This window comes from Diadema antillarum, unplaced genomic scaffold (genome assembly GCF_040938485.1).
Source record: "Diadema antillarum isolate AM-2024a unplaced genomic scaffold, OU_Dant_1.0 seq00000377_RagTag, whole genome shotgun sequence".
NCBI classification, from domain to species: domain Eukaryota; kingdom Metazoa; phylum Echinodermata; class Echinoidea; order Diadematoida; family Diadematidae; genus Diadema; species Diadema antillarum.
Window position 1 is genome coordinate 837,589 of NW_027271376.1, and position 6,644 is coordinate 844,232.

Consider the following 6,644-nt stretch of genomic DNA (forward strand, 5'->3'; position numbering starts at 1 on the left):
ATGCATGGTTTGAGTTTCTGTCACATGTTCAGTTCCACTTATCACAGTCTGTATTAACCAGACAGAGTTAAAATAATGTTTGTAGAACCTGTTGTAGGATCTGAAAGAAAACAATGTTTCAGATAGAACAGAAATACTTGGGGGCATGCAAAATGTGGTCTTCACATTGTTTCTGTGCTGTGCTTATTTGATTGTTGTTTTTTTCACTGCTTTTGCTTGTTGGCACAAGTGCCTGTTTACTTAAGTACATGTGACACGCAGTAGCTTTATGCAACAACTTTTAATGAAATTTATTTTAATGAATGGAACTCTCTCACTTTTGCCAAGTTACCAATAAGTTACTTGGCAAACTCACCTCCCATATGCGTGTGTATTTAATATTTGATAAAACACAGTTTGCGAGGTATCTCCAGTCTTCATAATCTGATTTTGTTGATAATATCATGAATTAAAGCTTGTACATGATTTCTAGATGTCTGCCTGCGATACTACACAAAAGCTCAACTACTTATTTGCAAGGCAAGACTCACTTCACATATTTTGTGGCTTGATATGTTGAGACATAGACATAGGTGTAGCTATTGATGTAGATATAAAATGCAGCATAGAGACATTGACATCTAGATGTGAAAGTTGAATAGACTAGGAATAAAAGAACAGAGATATAAGCAAAATAAACAGTGTATGTGCCGATTCATATGTATGTATTTGTAAAAAATTTAAGCTATCAATAAGCATATAGAGCAGTTCAGCGATATGGATCTCAACTAAGCTGCTATGACTGATCCATTAACAATATTATGTATCCAGTAATTAGTGCTAAATTTCAGTTGGTGCTGGAGAATAAAGTGAACATTTAGACGGTAAATATTCTTGATGTATGCCACGTATGAGATCACGGATCTGTTGTCATCTAATTTGTTTAGCTAAGGGTTATCAGATTTCAGGAGGTGGGGGGGGGGGGAGAGAAATATTCAGACAAAAAGATAGGGATGTTTAACCCTTTGAGACTCAATGTCATTATCAATCACAGATAGATGTAAACATTCATTGAGGATGAGTCTTTTCCAGTCCGTATTTATTCGAGGTATAGTCAAACCTGAAAGAAGAGTCTTGTTTTTCTGCCACACTGTTTACAAGAGATGAAGGAGAACGGTAATGGTTTATTCAAGTGATGATGCCACATAACACTGCTAGCAGGAAGTGTTAGTAATGAAATGGCTAAAACCATTTTGGGGTGTTTTTCACTCGGCCTTCTAGGCTGTAAACCACATATTTGCATTGAATTGACCATGGTTATGCTTGATAGGCTACGAAAATTTTTTGAATGCTTTGGCATTGTGAGGGAGACGATTTGGAGAGCAGTGTAGGTTTTTGGTAAGTTTGTTTTTTTATGAGAATCAGCATTGAAATATGTTTGTGTTTGCCATGAAAGATAGCAATGGTCTAATAATAAAGATCCTACACGTCTTTCAATCTGGACTAAAATGCTAGTGCCTGTTGGCACTTCTGTATTTAATCCTTGATAGTGAAAGAGAAAAAGATTCTTACATGCTTTATTATCTATATCTAGCAAGATGCACATAAAGTATATTTATGTTTAGTGGGGTTTTTGGGGGGTTTTTTCTTGTCTTGAACATTAGTAACTCATTTTGTCAAATCTATGTCACACGTGAATTGTGGTATTTAATGTGTATATCTCGTGTGCATGTTTTTGTAGGATCTTATTTCTTCTTGTAAAAATAGGTCAAGTATTTGCTCTTCTTTTGCTTTCATTCTCTAACTGTCGTCAAGACTCACTGCCATGCCAGTCAGTTTATACATTCATTACTAGAGATACGCCTGTACATGACTTCATCCGCAGGTGAAAATAGTGTAGTTTACATGAAACGCCTGTACTAATGAACTGACTATCAAGACTGAATAGTTAATATCACTACGTAAAGCATACAGAGTATATTTCCCAGAGTTGCAGGTTTCGGGGGCATTCGAGGTACGCTTCTTCCAAGGAAATTTAGTTTTTAGTCAGTCATGAATGTGTGTGGAGTTGTTTGTTGTTGATGTACCTGTGACAAGACCCCAGCCATGACAATGACCTGGCTGCCTATACAACTGGCAGGCAGTCGCAAGATACGGATTTAAATGTCTAATTTCAAAGGGAGCACAGAGTTGATTGACCTTACTGTCAACTTTGAATACTATTGTGATTAATCTGTGCAGTCCATGAAAAAAAAAATATGACAAGTATTATGTCAGTTTGCTGTAAGAAGGTTATTTAGTTGTTTACCACTCTTCTTCTTTGCCAACATACTTGAAGTTGAGCCAAATTGTTTTTTTGTTTTGTTTTCAACTGAGTCCATTCAGAAAACTGCATTTCGGTGTGATATCTGCTTGTTTGGTAGCTCCCATCATTTGAAGGTAAACTAATCATCCAAGATTACTCTTGCTTTTACTTGTTACAAAGAACCAAAGTATAGACACATTGAAAAGGTAATTATGGAAGTTTATCCTTCATACCAAAATGTCAAGGGCAGGCTGACTTCACTTTCATGTCTGCGCAATCAATTTGTGGATCAAAAGTTAATGCATGCTCTTTGTTTTGTTTAGGAAAAAAAAGAAAGGGAAGTGTTGTTTAATACTTAGTATCTCTTAGCCTTGCTCGCCTTTTCTTTCTCCATAGAAATCAGTCTTGAATCCTGAATCGCGAAGGGAAGGAAGGTATTTACCAGGCATTTCCCCTTGCTTGCCTTCAGAGCAACAAGAGTGCACTGCACTATCCACAGAAGAGGGGTTAAACACTCTTTTGCCATGGGGTGCTGTCGGGGGGGCGGGGGGGGGGGGGCGCTGTGTGTAGCTGTGGTGATCACTGGGACATTGTTTTATCGTGTTCTGTGTGTCCTGACAGCTGACGACTCATACCCAATCCTAATCAGATTCTGATGGGAATGTACTTTAACACAATTTTTAACATTAAGGGCTACACATATTGAAGTGAAACTATACTCCGTCCCACGTAAAATCCGCCAGAGATGCGTGTGCTAATTTGCTGAGCTTGCATCAAAAAGTAATTCATCAGCTATTACTAGAAGATTTGATATGATTGAAGTTGCTGCATATCGCTGCAACATGTCCAAAATGGACATTAGTGAAGTATTCATGAATGATTCTTTCTCCCTTTCTTGCATCTGTATGGGTAACCTAAAAAGCAAATTCACGTAATTATGCTGTTATCTTCATGCACTGTCAGACTCGTGTAGAGAGTGAAGGGGGGAAAAAAAGAAGAGGGTAAACACAACCCCACCAACACACCCAGCCAGGTATAGATCTGAAATGATAATCTAACTATCGACAAAGTACAGTGACATTTCATTCAAACGAGCCTTCTCATAGAGACTTTGATGAATCTCATTACATTATCCTACTGTTTCTGACCTAACAATGCTGGAAGCAGCACACCCTTTGTTTCCTTGTAAGGGTCTAGATGATTTTGATATTGAAATTGTGTGGCTTTTCTTTCTTCCTTTTGTGACTTTATCATTTTCATCATACTTTTGGTTTTACTCTTGAAGAGAGAGTATCAGGAGAAAAGGCCATGATGTGAGTGTCTGTGTATTGCAGCTGTACGAGTATAATATGTGATGTTCACCAGTGAGAGGGAAGAAGGAAAAGGATAGAGACTTTTACCCAATTGCGTGCGATTTACAAGGCCACTACACCTTGTGCTGTTAAAGAGTTACAAGATAGAACCCCAAGAATAGCCAGTGTCTCTTCCTTTCTGGGCTTTTTTTTTCTCCTAAACTAGTGTCTTGCATCGATGGCTAGAAATAGACCGTGGACGAACAAGTCGTATGTCAGTAAAAGGAAGATGCTTGTTTGGTCGTACGCACAATGTCAGTTTACTCATTCATTACAGCAATATTTCCTGGATCCCTTTCTGTGCGGCCTTCCTGTGCTGAATGGAAAAACTGGAAGAATTGGATGAATTTTAGCTGTTGAAAAAGTCCGGCCTTAATGATGAAATGAGCGTGATTGACGTATGCAAGATTCCACAGGTCATTTGTGGGGGAGATTACTGGCTAATGTGCATCGTCAATTCTCTATTTCAGAGTCTCATTGCAGTGGTCTTGATTGATAGATTTAGTATGGCATTTCTAATTATCAAAGCATTAGTCTGCCAGGAATTTTGTTATTTGTAGAGCTTTCTAAACTTGCCATCAGGCTGAATAGAATGATGCCCTTCCGGTGGAAAATTTTCATCATCTTAGCCAAAACACACGCTGATAAATTGTTCAAGCCCAATGCAGAATCACAACAAATGAACTAACAGAGATCTGTAGAACAGACATAGATTTTCACCTTTTTGTTTTGGGTTTGTTGATGCTGGAATGTTCTTTATGGCTTGATATATCCCATGATGCACTGGGGGGGGGGGGGGGTGGACAAGTGTCACACTGTAGAAACGTCACACTGTCATTGTGACTTCCAACTGTCCTCATTGTGGTTGGGCCCCCATGGATGGATTAAGGTGAAGGAACAGGCTGTCCCCTTGCCTTGAACCAAAAGCTCGGAATATGTCAGAGGCCGCCTGTCAAGAAATAGCCACTGAGGGTTTCAGATTTCCTGAAGAGACCTTGCCTGAAATGTGCATCTGGACAGCGTTTCTAATTGTGTGAACAGATACTGAGCTTTCAAACACTTCCTCACTGACCACTAATTACTAATGACATTACACCCAACAACTGTCACAAACTTTGTGGCTTTTCAGTCAAGTGTGCAAGATTTTGGCACGCACCTTGGTGGAGACCCATGTAGGGTCAAGCTGAACTCCTCCCCTCATCAATCATGTTTTCAGATGGAGCAAAATCGCATGCAGAATCCAGCACAGTTCAATTTGAAAAGCACATTTTGGATCATCATTAGCCAGACATGATAACAGAAATAGGTTATGGAGAAGTGTGATTCAAGTTTGCCTGAAGAATTAAACAAATTTTTATCTGACATTTAAAAGAAAAAGAGAAAGAATGTTTTCAAACAAGATATTCGGAAGTATGAAGCCTCTCACTCTCACCACTGGACTGATTCGGTATGGCCGGTCAGAGATAGGAAAGGGGGGGGGGGTGGAGGGCAACAAAGGTTCTCAAACTGTCCTCCCTATTCGCTGACTCACAATCTTGTTTTATCCTCAAAAACTTGTCAGAGGTGACAGAACCTTTTTGGAAGATTCTCTGCACACAATTGACCCAGTGGGTCTACAGTCACACATGCCATGGAACAACTGATACTCACCTCTTCCCATTCACATCTTTCTATAGGCTCTCATGAATTCCCTGAGCATTGTAAAATTGATATTTTGAGGAAATGTGACTAGTTAACAATGCAGTAAAAGATATCTTGCAAAACACAAAATCATGTCTTATCTTATTTTCACACAAGATGTGCACAAGGTCACCTCCTCCCCCCCCCCCCCCCCCAAAAAAAAAAAAAAATCTTGAGTTTATTTATGAGTGAAAGAACTACTGTAGAACAAGATATTTTGCGAGTGAAATTTTGGGGAATTGGAGCCGATGGCCTTTTTTATATCATCATTTTTTTTTTTTGCACATTGCCACTAGCATATAGTGTAGACAAGAACTTTCATGTGCACTTAAATTTTGGAATCTTGGCCCTCAAGAAATTCACAAAATTAAACTGCACACAAACATTTCTGGTTTTACAGTAAGCTGGATATACATCAGTTGTAAACCATGATATAATGTGATTAAAGGAGGAGATATTTAGGAAATTATCTCCAAGTTTGCCAATGAAACATTCATTTCGGACATGTGCTGCTCGGCTTCTGAAGGAGCCGCACTGATATAAGATGATGAGTAACAGGAAATTCAATAGCGCAAAGAAAGAGAGTGAAGGAGCGAGCAAGGAACCCCCTTGCACCTCACGCACCTTCGTCCCCATGGCAACGACTGTCGCTGGATGGGGAGGATGACTGCTGCGGTGGAACAAGAGTATTAAAGCAATTAAAGTCTTCTTGAACTGGCCTTGACAATAGCTGGCCTGAAATCTTTTCTTACCATCCTCCACACGCAAACTCTGCTGGCCTTGGTCTTCTTGCCCCCCCCCCCCACCCCCCCTTCCCATCTTACCTGGGTGTTGTTGTTTTTTTCTCAAGCTCAAGTCTTTTTTAAGGTGTTCAGTGATCTTCCTCCAGCCTCTCTCTTTGATAAGGGTTTGGAGTCCTCCCTCCCAGTCACTCCTCAATGCAGGTAATTGGAGGTGGCATAAGTTTGCCACAGAGGTGATTGCTGAGGACTTGGCCGGGTCCCCAAACCCAGTTAAGGTGTTAGGGGCATTGTATGTCTCACAGGTTATGATTGAATTTGCCGTGGTAAACCAGCTGCCATTGTCGCCCCTCCCCCCTCGACCCAACATCTGATTTTCGAATTTGTCCATGGCACCTTTGGCCAGAACCATTGGGGCGGTTGTCGTGTCAGCCCTCCCCATCACTCAGGGATTCTTGCACCTTGGAGCCGACGCTTGGTTCACCGGTACTTTTCTTATGAGAATACCATCCCTCTTGTCTTTCTCACTGAAAAAGTGGTGGGAGGGGAGGCGTGTGATTCATGCCAGTTGCTCGTACACCTCTGCAA